The sequence below is a fragment of the Equus caballus genome, chromosome 14 (genome assembly GCF_041296265.1).
Source record: "Equus caballus isolate H_3958 breed thoroughbred chromosome 14, TB-T2T, whole genome shotgun sequence".
NCBI classification, from domain to species: domain Eukaryota; kingdom Metazoa; phylum Chordata; class Mammalia; order Perissodactyla; family Equidae; genus Equus; species Equus caballus.
In genome coordinates this window covers 95605469-95624719 of record NC_091697.1, presented here as the reverse complement: position 1 = coordinate 95624719, position 19251 = coordinate 95605469, and the positions used below count along the sequence as shown (strand labels likewise).

Here is a 19251-nt window from a genome sequence, read left to right as displayed (position 1 = left end):
TAGAGAAAGTGAAAAATGGTGACAAAATCCTGAGAGGTATAAAAATACACGTGCCAAAGAGGCAGAACGATGCAGTCCCATCGTTGCTCTGACCTCAGTGATCATGAGTTGTTAGTCATAGGGAGGCAGAACAGGTGAGACAGGGCTAGGGCCTGGCGCTTTCTGCTATTGCTAGATGTGGCACTTAGGTTGTGTCCAGTTCTGTCTGTTACAAATAGTATACTGTGAATTTTCTTGTAATGTTTTTTGATCAACATATATGTGCCGTTATGTTAGTTGCATACCTAGGATTAGAATTGCCAGGTCATAGGATGTTCATACAATAAGCTTGGTAGATGTTATATATGTAACTACAAGGGTGGATAGCCCTTGTGGTTTTAATTTGTATTTTCCCGATGTGATGAATAATGAAGGTGTGTATCTTTTCATATTTATTGACTTACTTGGATAAATAACCTCTTCCATAATTATTTGTTAAAGTCTTTGCCATTTTTCTGTTGGCTTTTTTCTTATTGATGTCTAGTTGTTTTTTCTGTCTATGAGTTCTTTGTTGGATGTCTTAGAGATACCAATTCTTGTCTTTTCAGTCTCTTAATGCTGTCTTTAATGAAGAGAAGGTCTTAATTTTAATATATCAGTTTTTCCCTTTATGATTGGTGCTTTTTTGGGTCATGTTTAACAAATCTTTGCCTGCTCTAAGGGCATGAAAATATTTGCCTATGTTTTTTCTAGAAGCTTTATAGGTTTTGAGCTTTTACTTAGAGATGTAAGATATGTATGGAATTGACTTTTGTGTATGGAGCAAGGAAGGGGTCGCCTTTTTCTGATGTGGATATCCAGTTGACCCAGCAACATTAATGAAAAGACGCTCTCTTTCAGGTTTATCATTGTCGTAAGTCAATGGCAGTCTGTGTGTGAGTCTCTTGCATCTCAGTTGTATTCCTTTGGTTAACTTGTCTGTCTTTGCAATAAGTCTTGATAAATGATAGCATGACTAATTGTTCTGTAGGACCAATAAGATTTCCCCCTTTTTGTTACTGAAATTGACAATTTGTGACTTTTTTCCTGTTTTGATTAGTCTTGCTAGAATCATCAATTTTATTAATCTTTCCAAAAGCCAACTTATGTTTTTTTCTGCAGTTTTATGTTACGCTTTTGCTTTTATTAATTCTATTATTTTCTACTTTCTTTTTGCCTTTTTCAGGTTTAACTTTTTGTTCTTTCACTAATTTCTTGAGATAGATACTTAAATAATTATTGTCATTCTTTTCTTTTTTTTTTTTGCTGAGGAAAATTTGCCCTGAGCTAAGATCTGTTGCCAGTCTTCCTCTTTTTTTCTTCCATGTGAGCTGCTGCCACAGCATGGCTACTAAAACACATTGGTGTAGGTCTACACCTGGGAACTGAACCCGGGCTGCTGAAGCAGAGTGCACTGACCTTAACCACTAGTCCACTGGAGCTGGCCCTGTCATTCTTCTTTTTTGATATAAGCATTTAAGGCAACAGATTTTACTCTATAGCTTCAACTGCATGTCGCAATTTTTTATATGTCCTTGCTTTATTATCATTCATTTAAGTACTTTCTATTTTCCATTGTGATTTCTCCTTTGACTCAAGAGTTAGGAAGTATATTGTGTAATTTCCAAATATTTTTAAGTAGGTTTTTTGTTGAGTTTTGTTGTTGGTGGTGTTTTTTGGTGATTTCTTGATTCATTTCATTAAGGCCAGAGAACATACTCTGAAATGATTTCAGTCCTTTGAAATGAGGCTTCCTTTTTGATTCAGCATATGGCAGTTTTGATAAATGTTCCGTGTTCACTTGACAGGAATATATATTCTTTTGTTATTGGATGCAGTTTCTATATAGATCATTACATTATATTTATGAATCTTTTTATGTTTACTGATTTTTTTTTTTTTCTTTTCTTAGCTTATTCTGTTAAGAGAATTATGTTAAAGTTTCCCGACTGACTATGGTTTATATTTTGATGCCACATTACTGGGTATGTGCACTGTTAGCTTAGCATAAATTCCTGGTAAATTGGTCCCTTTATTATGATGAAATGCCCCATATTATCTCTAATAATACTTCTTGTCTTAAAATCTAATTTTTCTAACATCATTTTTCTTTTGATTAGTGTTAGCATGGTATAAGTTTTTCCATCCTTTTACTTTCTTTTTTTTTTTGAGGAAGATTAGCCCTGAGCTAACATCTGCTGTCAGTCCTCCTCTTTTTTTGCTGAGGAATACTGGCCCTGAGCTAACATCCGTGCCCGTCTTTCTCTACTTATATGTCATGCCTACCATAACATGGCTTGCCAAGCACTGCCATGGCTGCACCGGGATCCGAACTGGCGAACCCCGGGCCACTGCAGCAGAACATGCACACACTTAACTGCTGTGCCACCGGGCCTGCCCTCCAGCCTTTTACTTTCAACCTTTCTGTGTTCTTTTATTTAAGATGTATCTCTTATAAGTGTTTTATTTTTTATCCGTTCTGGCAATCTTGATCTTTTAGTGGTTGCCCTAGAAATTACAACACTTATCATTGACTTATTGCAGTCTATCAAAAATACTTTTACCACTTCCTTAACAATGCTAAGAACCTAGAACACTTGAACTCTACTTACACTTCTGCTTTTTACATTGTTATCTTGAATTTTCATTGTGCATGTGCTTTAATACTCACTAGATACTATTGCTTTACACAGTCACTGTTTATTTAGATTTACCCATGTATATTTACCCTTTTTACTTTATACGGCATTTCCGTGGGAACCTTTTTTCTTTTTGCCTATAGAACTTCTTTTAATATTTCTTTTGGTAAACATCTAATGTCCTTTACTTTCTGTTTATCTGAAAACATACTTCTTTTTGTTTTTAAAGGATATTGTTGCTGGGCATAAAAGTCTAGGTTTGAAGTTATTTTCTTTCAGAAATGTGATGATATTCCATTCTCTCAGTCTTCCAGTATTTCTATTGCAAAGTCAGCAAAGATTTTTTTGTTATTTCTTTGAAGTTAGCATCTTTTTGTTCTGACTCCTCTTAAAATTTAGTCTTGTCTGGTTTTTAGTATCTTTACTATGGTGTGCCTAGATGTGGCTTTCTTTTTTTATCTTGCATGGGGTATACCAATTTTCTTGAATCTTTGGGTTGATATCTTTCATTGGGTTTGGGAAATTCTTGACCATTTTCTCTTAAGATTATGCTTTTGTTCCGTTGTCTTTCTCTCCTCCTGTGAGACTGCACATATGTTAACCACTTTTTCTTTATTATGTCCCATTCATCTTTTATGCTTTCTTTTGTATATTTTGTCCCTGTTTTCTTTTTGTGCTGTAGTAAAAATATTTTCTATGAGTGTTGCTCATTCATTAACTTTTTAAAAATGTGCTTGATCCACTGTCAATCTCATATATGTAGCTCTTAATTTTGTAAATTTGATTACTTTTTAATCATTCCAATTTTATGGTTAAAGTCCATTTTTATATCTATTTTATCTTTTTCTATAGTTCTGTGAATTGTTAAAGTCTCTATTAATTTTAAGTTTATTCACCTCTGGGTCTAAAATTGATAATTTGTGACATTTTTCTCCTTTTGATCAGTCTTACTAGAATCTGTTGATTTTATTAGTCTCTCCAAGAACTAACTTTTGAATTTTTTCTTAAGTTTATTATTATATCTTTGTTTTATTTTTTTGCTTGTTTGTTTTCTTTTATTGGATCCTGTCTCTTGGCATGCTGTTAATTTTTAACTAAATGCCAGACATTGTGTTTGACAATTTGTGGACGATCTGAATGATAATTTGCTGCAGAGGATGACCTACCCTTTCCTCTGCTAAGTGGATAGAGTGCAGTGAAATCACTTTAGTTAGAAAGTTTTCCAACACTCCATTTTGCTCTGCAGAGTCTTTGCTGGACTTCTTATCCCTCCAGCTCCAGAATTCAGTAAATGTCTCTAGAGGGTAACTAGTTCAGCCTGTGGTTCAGTTCGGTCTCCTTTGTGACTGGAATCCTGGCCCTTCAAGTCTCTTAATATGTGTTTGAGCAGCTTTGTGAGACTACCAGAAGCTCTCCTGGATTCGTTTCCTCCTAATAGGACCCACGCAGAACGCCTGGGTCTTTTGCATGGATCCTCAGACTCTTGCTTTGTGACCACAATTGGCAAATACTCTGAGGGAAAAAGTGGCAAAGTGGCTGCTGAATGGCACTCTACTTTCACTGAAGTTTTGTCTCCTCATGTTCTGATTATCTCAGGAGCTCTTGGATGACTTGAGATAGAGAAACTTCTTCTTTTTCTTGTATTTTATTTGCTTTTGCTAGTTATTCTTGGTGGGAGGATCAATCTTCTGCAAATAATGTTACAAGTATTACATGAATACCTCCTGTGGAAAAAACAAAACCAAAAATGAACAATATGAGAAAATGTCTCCACTACTTCATACCTCCCTAATCTGTTTCTTAGTAGTAACTGTTGCTATTATGTATGTGTATGTTTGTTCATGCATATATATGTGTAACATATATATGATTGTTGTGTGTTAAGATTATTAAGTTTTCCAGTAGTCTATATATATTTGCACACAGGAAAAAAAGGCAATGTGTATAAAATGGTATAAAAAGTTATTCTGTGATTAAAAAAATCCCCTTCTACCACTCGCTCTCAGTTCTCCAGTTATACTTTCTAAGGTCAACTATTTACCACTCTTTTGTATATTTATTTATGTAACAGCTAAATTTTTCAGAACCCGGTTATACCAGGCACTGTTCTAGATGCTTCGGATAAATGAATAAACACATGAAGATATCTGCTCCTTTGGTGGTTACGTTTTGCTGGAAAGAGAAAGACAATAAACATTAATAAATAAATAAGTTGTACAAAATGCTAGAGGTAATAAGTGCTATGACAAAAAGAGAGGAAAAAATTGGACAGGATAAAGGGGGTCATTGGTAGTGCCAGGAGGGAGGGTGCAATTTTAAACAGGGTGGCGGGAATAGGACTCATTGAGGAGATTTTTGTGTAAAGGTACCTTAAGTACCTTCAAGTCTTTACATTTGTCTACTTATGTATGTTTGAATTACTGTATTCTTTTAAGTAGCTACATAGTTTTCTATTGGATGTACAAAGTTTATTTACTCAGATCTCCAATTGTTAAATAATTGTTCTACCTAATCTTATGATGTTGTAAACAGCTACAGTGACCCTTCTTGTGTGTGTTGTATGAGCACGTGTGTGCATTTAATATTTTGCTTACTTTTACTTTGACATAGTTTTTGTGCTGTCAAATCTCAGTCTTTGTGTAATTTTTTCTTTTTTCGCTTTTAAGTGTAGATTGGCATATATCAAAGCTTATGTATAAACTTATAGATTTTATAGTTTGATTTTTTAAAAAGTTGTTTAATTTCTCTGGCATTTATTTTGTTATTGCTTGGGAATCTGAGCTGATTACTTTCCAAACATCTAACTGATTGTTGCAGGACTGTTTATTGAATATGTTTTTTGATATGCATCCCAGTGTATATTAAATTTTTATGTGTGATATGGTCCTTTTCTGTGTACATGGTGATTGAAATTGTGTTGCTGTTTGGGTGATCTGCAGGGATGGCTTTAGAGAGGAAGCAGCGGAAGCAGATATATGTAATGTTTTTGTTAGAGGAAAGACTTAATGTTATTGGCTATGGCAAGTAATGTCAAGGAGCTTATTGATTTTGAAGATCAATTAGGTGATAATTGGCTGCTGTGAAGTTCATTGCTTTGTGCATAAATTTGTGATCCATAAGTAAGGCAATCCTAAAAAATTGCTGAAAATATGTTAAAAGTAAGGAACATAGCAAACTATCAAGTAGAAACTAAGGAATTTTCAAAGAATTTTAAGGAATTCCCTAAGCCAGTGATTCAGCTAAAGAAAAATTAGTAATCTAAAAAGAGTGGAATGGTCATCAAAATATTAGTAAGCAGAAGAAAGACGCCAAAGCTAGGAAGTTAAAAAAAAATCTGAAACATATCAGTAAAATAAAATAATGTTTGAATTAATAAAGTATTGGGAAATTAGGTCCTTTATAACAGAGTAGGTTTTATTTAAAAAGGGTGACAACCAAAAATTCATAACTAATGGAGGCTGTCTGGGCTTGGCATAAAGAAATAGAGAGGAAAGAATTAACATTTTCGTTAAGATATTGGTGATGGCCTTGTCTTCCATATGAAAGTTGACAGGCTTAGCTGAGACTCTTCAGCTAAGAGGTTGGATTGCTTCCAGGGGGTTGATAGACTCTTGTCTGCTTTGACTAGGATATTGGTTCCAAATCCTGAGGTTCCTTGAGACCCTTTCAGGAGGTCTGTAAAGTCAAAATGGTTTTCATAATACTAAGCTATTATTTGCCATTTTGCTTTGTTGACGTTTGCAGTGATGGTGCAAAGCAATAGGAGGTAAAACTTCTGGTACTTGTGTATAAATTGATGCCGTGGCACCCAACTGTACTAGTAGTTATTGTAGTCATCACTTGCAGAGAAAAAAGAAGCCAGTTTCAATTAAGAATGTCTTTGATGGAGCAGTAAAAATTGTTAATTTTATTGTTACAATCCCAGTGTATGTCTTTTTAATATTCTGTGTGGCGAAATGGAAAATACACATAATACTACATCCTTAAGTACATTGTCTTGAGGAAAAGCAGTTGTGTGATTATTTGATTAGAGAGCTGAACTAGCTGCCACTTTTAATGCACACTATTTTTACTATAAAGAATGACTGACAGACAAACTATGATTAGTCAGTCTTGAGTATATGACAGATATTTTCTTGAAAAAGAACGAAGTGAGATCTGTCACTTTAAGGAAGATAACTGACAGTATTTGGTGTTTCAAGCAAAATTTGAGCTTTCAAGTAAAAAATAGAATTTTGGAAGCCTTGTGTCTGCAGCTGTGACTTTGAGAGCTTCTTAATGACTTTTCTAGTGATATTGATGGTTGTTGTTGGAGGTCCTTACAACCACCCTGAGGTTCAGTGATTTTCTAGAAAGACTAACAGAACTCAGCAAAGCTGTTAAATTCACGGTAACAGTTTATTATAGCAAAAGGATACAGATTAAAATCAGCAACGGAAGAAAGTGCATAGGGCAGAGTCCAGGAAAGACTAGACACAAGCTTCTAGTTGTCCTCTCCCAGTGGAGTCATCTAAACAGTCCTTGGTTCTCCCAGCAACAATGTGTGACAATATGTATGAAGTATTACCCATCAGGAAAGCTCATGTAAGCTTTAGTGTCTAGAATTTTTACTGGGAGTTGGTCATGTAGACCTGGAGCCCCCGTGTGGCTGACCTTAGTTACTCCATCAGTTTGACTCTAGAGATCAAACGCACGTTATCTGGACCAAGGGCACCCCCCCCCCCCCCCCCCCCCATAAATCATGTTGTTAGCGTAAACAATCTGGCAAGGCCCAAGGTTCTCAGTAAATAAAGACACTCTTATTTGGCAGGATATTTTAAGGGCTCAGAGTTGTCTCCCAGGAGCTGGGCAAGAGTCGAATGTGCAGTTTGGACAACCTAGGCCTACTTTACTGCATAGTGGTAATGTAAAGGATGTGACATCTTGATATTATAAAACAAAATGTGTTAACACTTAGAAGATCTTCATAGCTCAGTGAACCAATATTGCTAAATGACTATGGCATGGTACTACAAAATATGCATGAATAAATGATTGACCAATGGATTTTAATAGATCAGAGTTTAGAATGTTTTATAGGCATGGTCGGATTCTACATTTCATCTCCCTTTTGTTTTTAATTTTTTTCCTGCTTTTTCTCCCCAAATCCCCCCAGCACATAGTTGTATATTGTAGTTGTGGTCCTTCTAGTTGTGGACATCTACCTTTTAAGTATTAAGGTTAAATAACAGTTTTCATATACTATGAACCAAAACAATATGCAGCAAATGATTGAATGCAGAAATAGATATGAGAATCCACCTATCTTCTGTTAAGTTAGCTGTTAAAGAACTCTATAAAAATGCTCTCTTCTCACTAAATGTGTTTTGGAAAATATAGTTATTTTACATAAGAATATATTTTCTGTATTAACAATAACTCCATTATTTGTTAATTTAAAATTAATAGTAAACATATTTTAAATGTTTTAATTTCTAAAACTGTTAATATTGATAGATATAACCAACACAAACAACTTCCTTTGGGGGTCCAGTAGTTTTTTAAACATGTGAAAGGACCTAGAGTCCAAAAAGCTGGTCTAGAGGTAATAAAAGGGTGAAATGAACAACTAACCTAAGGGAAGGGTAGGCTTGTAACTGGGATCTCAGAGGTAACTGGAACCAGGGATTTTAATGATACCATAAATCTCCATTTCCATCTCTTTATCTGTTTGGCCCCATTAGCTTCACTTTGTTATTATACACTGGCTCTTCCAAGTAGTGGAAAACCTAGCAAATAAATAAATAAACAAAAACCCTTTCTTTGACTTGGCATCCTATAGCTTTTGCCATCAGAGAAAGACTGACTCTTTCTCAGTTCCAGGGTGCAAAAAATACTTGAAAAGAAACTTTGACTCTGCTTAGTTCAGGTGCTCCTCATGGAATGATCAATTTTGACTGGGTCAGGTTCTTCAAAGAAAATGAAAGCTTCCTCAGAAGCCATGTTTTTGGAATTGGGGGAGAAAGAGGTCCCAGAGAAGGAGGTATGAGTGTATATGGGATGAATGATGAACAGGCAACTCCCAAATCAGCATCTTTGAGTATCAGCACGTTGTATAGATTGCAAATATGATGAGAGTTTGAGTAGGGGAGGTTGGGGGTCCAGGTGAGGGAACCAACAGGTCTGCTTCAGTCTTTCTACTGAGAAAATGGATGTAATCACAAGGCATTATATGCTAGGTGGTTTTTAGATTTAAAACATCACTTTGGGCAAGAGTGGTCTTGAGATGATTCCTTGGAGGAGGTGGAATTTTGGCTCTGCCTGAGGCATGGGTGTTCCTTGGAGGGAAGAGTGATAAAAGAATCTCTAGAATGGGGGTGGGAGGACAATGCAGGTTGAGGAAATAGCTTGAATGGGAGAATGCAAGGCATTCTCCAGTTTGGCTAGATAAGTGGATTCCAGTAAGGGATTATGACTTTAGAATTTCAGCGTAGGCAGGCATTTTTGACAAATTTGTTTTTCTCAGCTTCCCACCTGTCAATGCCTACTATGTTCAAAGCGTTGTGCCAGGTGCTAGACTAGAGGATTGTGAAGATGGTGTAAGTGTCCCCAATATCCTCAAGTACCTTTCAACTAAATGGAGAAAATAGATGTGAAAATGACTGACTATATTACAGATGAGATAAAGTGTAAAAAAAAAAAAAGTATGAAAAATAAGCTGGGAGCATGGTAGAAGCAGATTAATTATGACCAGTGGATCAAGGAGATGGCACTTGAGCTAGGCATTGAAGGATGGTGTGGATTTCCATAGGCAAAGGGCTGGCAATAAGGGCATTTCAAATGAAAGGAATGGCACGATCAAATGGATGGAGTCTTGAAAGTAGTGTGTGCTTAATATGTTTAGGAGGTGACAAGTAGTGCTGTGGGGACTGGAAAAGTCATAAAAATTACTGAATGCCGTGCCAGTAGTTTGGGTTTTGTTCTCTAAGCAGTGGGACCATTTCAGTGTCTGAGTTGTGATTCAGGTGTAGCTGTTTCTGGAGGTGTTAATACAGATGTATAAGGAAATGGAGGAGCAGCGAAGCTGGAAGACCTATTGCAGGAACTGCTACAGGACGTGATGAGGAAGGACATTGACAGTGGGAAAGGGAAAAATGAGATAGCTAAAAGGGCATTGAGAATTTGGAATTGTCAAGACTTCGTGACTGGTTGGATAGGAGGGAAACAGCATAGAGTAAGTCATAGGTACTGATGAGAGGTTTCCACCAGGTGAAACCATCTGTAATTGCTTTTTTGACCTTAAAAAAACAGCACTGTATTGTTCTACCTAATAGCTTGGGTGAATGGACTGATGTATGACATAAGTAAAGATGAGAAGCAGGAGAGAAAGAAGAGGTTAGGAGAGGGATGTGGGAAGAATGATGATTAGGTCACTGTTTTAATGTGTTGGGTTTGAGTTGTCTGTTGAGACCTCCAGATTGAAAGGTCCAGCAGCTGTTGGAAATGCAGGTCTGCATTAAGGCCGACTGGAGAGTTAGGAATGATTACATTGGTAAATACTCTATATCGTGACACTAGATGAGTATGACAGATATGTGATCTAGTTTATATAAGTGGCACTCCCCTTTTTGATTTGGAGATCCTAAACAAAATCTTGAATATTATACCTGTTTTTGAGGACATTATATTTGGATTTAGGCAAAATAAGGTTTCCAAATTAGTTAAAATGTAAGGGGTTTTATATTAAAATGGATATATTCTGATTTTCATATTCATTGTGTTCATAAATAAGTACAGAATTATGTTGCAGCTCTTATTGATGGCTAACAGGCAAATACTTCCTTTTAAAAAATCTTGTGTTTTTAAAGAAGCACACTGTCTTCTGGGGTTTTTACAGAACATCTCAGTCTCGAGTAGGTTTAGAGTACTGTTTGATATCTTTTGTTAGAATACCTGATATGGGAGAGGGTTGAACAACAACTGTTGGTGTTATTATATTTTATATGCTACTAAACAGGAAGTAGCTTTGTTTTTCTATATTAATTAAGCAAATTAAATACTTCCTAGCAATTGTGGTTATTGTTTTGCTTAAGAAACAATGTTGATATAGAATAGAGCACACTACGGGTAAAAATAAACCTAATTTTAAAAATGAATATGCAGGCTGATGCTTTGATTTCTGTTACAGAAAGTTCAAAATTTTAATCAAAATTTTCTGTGGCTTCTTAGAAAATTTATTTGTAATTCAATTTATTTGTAATTGTATTAAAATTTAGAAAAAAATTAAGACAGATGTTCAAATCTATCAAAGTAATATATTTTAAACTGAAATTTTTGTGAATAAATTTCAGAGAACTATTAATGTTAAATTTCTTTGTGCTAGAATGCCTTGAGAGCAGATCTGTTTATTTGAAAAGAAGCTAGAAGCGTATAAATTTAGAGCACATACTATGAGTAATAATTATCACCTGTGCCTTAGCTCTCGTGCCTTTAACAATGCCCTCTAAGGTATCATTGTTTTGGCCATGGTACCTGGGGAACAATTCTTTCTTTGAACGGTTACTATGGTTGTCTTACTGAGGGCCTCTTGGTTTCCTAATGCACTTGAAGAAATGTAAAAAACAGTTGTGGAAAAAATAACCAGCTTTTCAAAAGTCAATGAATAGCTTATTCTGATTTCCAGATCATCAGTAGACAGACAGTTAAATTTGACAATCACAAACATACTTCAAAACCTAACCCTCTTTTTCTCTTTCATCTTTCTCTTCTCTAAATTCTGCACCCCTCACCCTGATAGGTAGGTGGAGCCTTTTGTAGTGGCCTTTGAATGCCAGGTTGACTAGTTTGTACTTCGTTTGGTAATGGGTAGCCATTTGTAGACTTTGGAGTTATTAGAGTGAGATGATTAAGCCTATGGTTTAGGAAGATTAATCTTTCCACAGTTGTAGGAAGGGTTAAAACAGGCTGAGAGGAAAAGAGGGCCTGAACTAGAGTAATCGATGAGGGAATGGAAAACTGGAGAATAACTTGTATAATACAACTCCAGTGATGTTGGAGATGCAGTATACAAGTTGATGGTTTTATAGCGAGAGAGGAAGGAATCAGAGTAGTTTTTGAAGTTTTGGGTTTGAACACTAGGAAGGATGCTGGTGCCATTAACAGTAGAGGAGTAAAGAGGTAGAGGAGTGTGTGTGTGTTTATGTTTGTAGGGGTAGTTGCTGATTTTTTAGATTTAGACATATTCACCTTAAGGTGAAGATTCTTAGCAGCTGCTTGTTACCTTAGGCCTGAACTTAGGAGGAAAGCCAGGTTTAGAGAGAAGGATTTGGGAATTGTCTTCATAGAGGTTATAGTCTGAGCTGAGGAGGTCCTGTTATTTCCCTAAGTAAGAACAAATAGAGAAATAGAAAATTCTGACGGAAAAAACCCATAGGAAACAGCTTAATTTTAGGATGACCTTTGGCTAAATCGCATAATCTTTTCACCCTCATTTTAAAAAAATGTTATATAGGAGGAAATAACTCGAGAAGGCACAGAGGGAGAAAACCAATGTCTAAAACAGGCCTAAAACCTATAGGTGCTTAAAAATATTTGTTGAGGAATAAATGTAATTTGGTTAGGATGTAGGGGACTTGTAACGGGCGCATAGTGGAGAACTTTGAGTGCTGTGGTATAATATGCATCCCCACCCCCACTCCCATGCTGGGACCAGATGAGAGGATAGATCTGAGAATATTTTGAACTTTTAAAATGTTCTTTGAGATATATTTGTGTTTGAGGAACTGATTCAGCAAGTAAGGTTATAAGTCTAGCCTAATTCAGAAGCTTATATTCTTTTCATTTCATCTGATAAGAATTAGACTTGTAAAGTAATTTTTGGAAGTTTAAAGTATTCTCATGTTCCTATATGTATATATAAACTTTTTTTGCCTGTGCTGTTCCCTCTGCCTGTGACATCTTTCTCACCTTCCCAGTCCCTTGCTTTCTCTGAATCACTTGCTACTTTTAGGTTTCCATGTGGCCATCAGTTTTTTCAAGAAGTGTGCACTAAAACCCAATGACTGATGTTTTTCTGTGTGCCCCCATGTGCCAGTACTTACTGCAGCAGACTGCAACTGCCTGTCTGTCTCTATTCTCCACTAGATCGTTAACGTCCGTCGTGGTGTTCTGTGGTGCTAACTTGTTTTTCTACCATGTAGCACGATGCTCGGCATGTAGTCGTCGGAGATGGACTAAATAAAAGGCAGTGTTAGAGTAAAGTTTGCTTTTAGCCTTCAGAGTCAGTGTTTTAAAGGTCCATCTTAAAATACAGCTTAAGAAATGTTTTGGTTTCAATAGGTAGCCGCTGAATCACCATACTTTCCAAATTTTACATTGAGCATTGTGAAATTAAAAAAAAAAAACGTTTGTTTTTAAGTAAAGGATTGCTTCCGGGTAGCTTACACCTGTTGCAGCAGTGCTTTGGACCAGATGGCTGCAAGTCATTTTCTTGCCCTGGTTTCATCACTTAGTTGCACGTGTAACACTGCAATTGATGAAGTTCTTAGAAAAACTCAATTGTGAGAATTGGTAGTTTTTGAGGAGTGAAATTACAGAGAGATAAGTAATTGAAGATGTTAGGTAGGAATTGATGTTAGCCTCCTACTAGTAGGTATTTTGCTTTTTCTTGTTTTTTTTTGTTTTTCTTTTTAACATGTTTGATTAATGCCTAACATTTTTGGAGAAGGTATGGCCTTTTCTACCCATCATTATCTGTTTTCTAGTGTGATGGGTGTTAAGGGTAGTGAGAATGAGACTGTCTTGGTGGATAGCAGTTCACTATAAGCATTGTTATAAGCATTGTATTGGGTCCCACCTTTTGTATATTAGTCTTTCAGTGCATTGAATTTTTGGGTGGATAGAATATGTGATGATGCTGTTTCTTTACTTCCACAGAACTACAGACTCTGTAATTATGTTCCCTGTGGCAAAAGGAGATAGAATTTCTGCTCTTGCTATGTACTAATTTGATCTGAGATTTATAACTAAATATTTACACAAACACACACACATACTGATATTTGCCTGAACACACAAATGAACTCAAGATCTCTAACATATACACATGAGTGTTCTTCTCAAGTTTCAGTGATGTAGTTGGTCTAAGGGGTATGGGTATTACACCTATAATGCTTAGTTTAGTGTTTGTTCAAGTGAGTTTACTAGTGACCAAGTTTTAATCTCTGCATAGTGATAAGAAAGAAAAGACTGAGTAAAATCACTTAGTATAAGGTATATTGTCTTTACTTTTCCCTTCACTTTACAGAGTAAACTTCTTTTTCTTAACCATCAGCTCAGACGGTATGACTGTAGAAACATGTTTGTTAAAAGGAAATATGGGGGCTTTAGGAAATGTATAGTAGTTTTAGCAAATTTATAGGTCTATGTCTTATCAGCCTGAAGTAACCAATTTAATTTCAGAAAGGACAAGCATTGTAGGGAAATCCAAATCATTGAGAGTTAAAGAAGAACTTTAGAAGTTTGTGGTGTGATCAGGCACAGAGTCGTAAGTGATTCAGGTGACAAAAGAGATTTCTTGGCAATTGGATTTCTGCATATGTGTTTCTCTGTAAGGACTTTGGTACCTTCACTGGCATCACTAAGAGGAAGAGCATAGTGGAAAGTAAAAGTGATCTGCTGGGAACTTCAATTTAGTTTCCTTTTCAGAAGAAGGAAGTCTGTTGAGGATAGCACTATTTTAATGTTTTTCTGCTGTAGTAGGCAGTTTCCATTTAGAATTGTCAAGTTAGTTTTAAATAATCATGTAGTTTGAATGAAGTGTCTGTCTATGTTCACACCAGGTTATTTTCTTATCGCCTGGAGTTCTGTATTATTCTTCCTGATCAGGAGAGACAGACCAAAAAGTACGAAGGCCCCTGCACGGCTCCTCAAAAGTGCTCCAGCAATATACAGCATATGTTTATAGAAAACATTCATGTCATTCCAGACTTAAAAATAAAAATGACTCCTGTAGCTTGTCCAACTTGTCTCTTTCATTGACTTATTTGATATGTAGTTTCATCTTGGAATGATATTTTAGATAAACTGTGTAGTTTCTAAGAAAATGAAATCAAGGGACTCCATATCTGCTTGTAAGATTTCTCAACAAAAATTGCAAAACTAGGTGACAAAAATGTATTTACTTCTTAAATATCCTGCCTTTTCCCCCATCTTCCTTAAATGAGAGAAAAAGAGATGTTTTACTTTTAAATAGGAGAATATTAGATATTTTATTATTAAAGTGTTATGTTAGGCAAATTTAAGTCACAATATCTCATGCATCCTGTCTTGCTATCCCTCCAAAGAAGATATCCACATTGGGGAAAGAGTGGGTCTATTCGTTCTAGAGTTGCCAAGAGAAATGGAAGACTTTCTAGTTTATGCATAGCATGGTGCCTCTAGCCCCAATCATTATGTATGATCTGTAATGTGTAAAAAAGGAGTTTTGGGAAAAGAAATTTCCTCTTAAAATCAGTGCTTTCGCAGAAACAGATTGGTTTCTCTTGCTTCCCAAAACTTGATGAAAGATAATCAAGACTGGAAAATAGGAAGATAATTGAGGCTTGGGTCACCACAAATTAGTTATCCATTATGCAAGTCATGAAATTTGAGATTTTCATTGATGAAGTTGTATTAATCAGTCCTATTGTCTTTTGTATGTATCTATATAATTTATATGTATATAGTTTAATATTATTCATTTAATAATAATATCAAGGCACCCATCTATGAGGTAGGTACTGTTATTATATGCCTTTTATAGATGAGGAAACTGAGGCTCAGAAATTAAGTAATTTGCCCACATTTGTACAGCCAGGTAGCAGAGCTAGGATCAAACACAAGCTGTGGCTCCAAGGTCTTTCCTCTTAACCGTTATACTATGTAGCCTGTGTAGTACGTTTTCATTTTTATATATTTTTTGAAGGAGTTTAGGATAAATATTTATTCTGAGTTTGAGATGGAGATTATTTACTTATTTTACAAGTGATGGTAATGAGGTCCAAATGTAGCAACTTGACTATAGTTATGGAGGTTTCTGGTAAGTCAGCTTAGTCTCTTTTTAGTAAGTTTAGGAGGTGTCAGTGTAGCCATCCTTCTTTGAGCTCTGTCACCCTAAATTGTTTTCATGTTCTTTTCAGACATAGCAGTCTTCAAAGATCAGAACTTGCTTAGTGTGCACATTGAAGACTTTTTTTTTTTATATTAGCAAGGAAGTTGAACTAGCCTTCTAAAGTCTTTTCCAACATTATGTTTTGTGATTCAACAATTCTTTCATTCAACAAATACTTTTCAAATTAATATTACTATGTGCCAGGTACAGTCTGTGAGTTATAATTGCCACAAATATAAACAGAGTAAAAAGTTTACCTTAGTTGATAGAGCCCATAGATATTTGGTAATTTCATGTTACACTCAGAATATCCTCATACCCCTAATATGACACTTTGGTTATTCTGTGTTCCTTTGAAGTATTCTAGATTCCAGTTGCATTTCTTGTTTTATTTACTTATTTGAAAACAATCACCAGCAAAACTGCCCTTAAAGAGATACAATAAGGCTTTGACTGTAACGTCTTAAGAGAATAGAGGAGATGATTGAATATGTTTTCTTTCATGTCCTTGTAATGATGCTACTGTAACTATTTGTACAGTCAGAAAGTTTAGCATTTTTGTTAAACTGAAACTTTTAGACAAATATCTACTAAGGAAGTGTCTTTTCTAGGAGAGTGTCATATCTTTGGTCTGGGGGTATGTTTTGACAAGGCATATGCCACGTGATTTTTTGTATAAAAATGAATTACGTTACAAATTTCAGAAAATCAAGGTAGGCAGCATTTTCTTGGCTGCTGGGGTTAAACAGAATAGATAATGATTCTCTATGAGAAATTGCCACCTTAGGGACTCTGAATCTCCTGTGAGGTGAAATTTTTTATGTTCATCAAAAAGATCATAGGTTAAAAAGGGGTTGAGAGAGATGGTTTGAGAGTAAACCCAAGGACTAGTGCTCAATGGATGAAGAGCTTTGCTTAGGTTCTAAAGATCGATGAAGTATTTGAATAAAATCATTGGGTTTATGATTTATTTATAAAATATTTGTTATAGTTGCATATCATGATGCTATATGCAATTTTAATAAAATGATTACTTTTATCTAGTATGATACTGATTTTTTTGATTTCCAAGTTTTTAAATGGGCTAAAGATTGCATATGGTAACAGTTTAATTTAAGTGCTTTTTATGCCTCAGTAGTAACTTTAAAATATCTGTGCAGGCTCATTTAAAATATTCTTGTTACTATGATTCACCTTGATAATTTGAAGTTAAACAATAAAGATAATTCAAGAAACTGAGTTTTTTTTGGTTTTTTTTTTAAGATTTTATTTGTTTCCTTTTTCTTCCCAAACCCCCCCAGTACATAGTTGTATATTCTTCGTTGTGGGTCCTTCTAGTTGTGGCTTGCGGGACGCTGCCTCAGCGTGGTTTGATGAACAGTGCCATGTCCGTGCCCAGGATTCGAACCAACGAAACACTGGGCCGCCTGCAGCGGAGCGCGAACTTAACCACTCGGCCACTGAGTTTTGATGAATACCATTCCATTTTTTTCCTAGAACAGCCAGAGACTTATAACAAGGAAATGTTTTAACACTTTTTGAGGATCAGCCTCAACAGCATGTGTGCTTATAAGCCTATTGTTGGATAATTTAATTTCAGTTTATAGTCATAAGCAAGAATTGACATATTTTGCTCTTTGTCTTTGAAGCTTATGAGCTTTGCCATAAAGGGAATGAGCTAATACTGAAGAAACAAAGTTGTTTATTTAAGTTAATGTGTCTGTCTTGAACTGAGTACCTATTTTAATGCCAGGATCTTACAGAAAGTACATAGATGTAAAAAATAAAAGTCGCAAATATATCTTTAACGTATCAGTAAAGGTCTTTAGGTGGGTACTTATTATTAGTAATTGTGTAATGCTTCAGGCACCTTCGTGTGTCATCTCATGGTGAGTTCACAAGATGAAGAAGATTAAATAAAATCTTTTAATCCTGACATTTTGCATAAGACACAATAGAAATTAAACAAATATCAAGTACAGAAAAATAGGGACTTTGCTTAAAATTGTTCTTAATTTTGTCTTTGTTCAGTGTGTAAGTCTGCTTTGTGGGATAGCTCCACTGCTGTCCCAGGTAATAAAGAATGTGCCAGTTTCATGTTCTAAGGGTGTCTCATATACTTTCACAACTAAATAAGCTTTTAGCCTGGAATTTCAAAATTTTGTCCTGATCATGTATCATTAAATTTTAGCTCTTCAAGGGACTTTTAATGATTATTAGTCTAAACTTTTCCTTTTAGTCTAAACTTTTTCCTCTTGGAAGCTAAATTTACTGGTCAGTAGCCTCAAAGATAGTGGTTGAACTGAGAGTAGAATTTTAGAGGAATTACAGTTTACAATTATGTTTTTCCTATTAAGTTATAATGAAGCTCCACGACTAAGTTTCTCATTATTTGATTTCAGTTTTAAGGACAGACTTCCAAAGAAGTGGGTTGGTTTTTAGAAGAAAACTGAAAATAATTCTTTTGAGAAGTTTTAAGTTTTTTTTTTTTTTTAAATAAACTAAGGAGTCAAGAATAGTAAGCTTTCATTACAGCAGGCTTAGGAAAATAGTCATAGTAGTATAATAGTTCAGACTATTGAGTTAAGGCTGGATACTAAATGTCGGTGTAAGATGAAAGTTTATTGTTTTCTGAATGTTTCAAGATAGACTACAAGTACCAAAGGATAAGTTTGGATGGCTAACATATTAAAAGTGTAAAAAAATTTCATAACAATTACTTTGCAAATTTAAATTCCAATCTATTTTTAAGTATGCTTCTATTTATATCAATCCATGAGACTTTTATAGACGTAGTTTGGTAGCATGGGTTATGCTCATTATAGCCACTCATTGAAGCAGATCATGGGGTAGCATGGTGGGTAGAATATAGTTAAGTTGAGAGCAGGAAAGTTAAAGGGACAAAGGTATTATTTATTTCCCATGTGTTTGTTAAGTAAATTTGAGGAGTCGAGTTCAAATGTGTGGTTATGGAGTAGATCATCCTAAAACCAAAGAAAATAATCTGCTTCATGTTGAAAGAGGAAATTAGAATAGTAGCCTTTAGACAGTGTCCTTCTCTTTCCTGGTTCCAGGGCACAAACGCTACATGGAATAAAGTTGTATTTTCTCACATGTACCATGTGCCATGTTATGTCAAGTCTTGGTTCCTTCGTATACAGAGAGGCAGTAAATTAATCATTCGTTTGAATTTGTCCATCTTACTCTTATTTTTCTAAGTAAGGATTTGATTGTAAGAAGTGTTCGTATTTGAACAGATAGATGATGCTGGAGGGAGGTAGATGGGCAGAAATGGAACATGTTCATATGTGAGGTGATTAGGCCTGAGGTTATAGAACAAATTTGAAACTGAGTAAATTAATTTTTTTAACACACTGAAAAGTTAAAAATAATTGAGTTAAAATTGGGGGAACTGGTTCAGAGTAAAATGTCAATGTTTAAGTTACATGTAGGTATTTTAACCTC

The 19251-nt window shown here is 35.3% G+C and overlaps 1 protein-coding gene across 1 annotated transcript in view; it reads left to right on the top strand.

The window, feature by feature from the left end:
- Positions 1 to 19251, top strand: part of RASA1 (RAS p21 protein activator 1) — a 101752-nt gene that overhangs the window by 27527 nt on the left and 54974 nt on the right. The gene's annotated exons all lie outside the window — the stretch shown is intronic.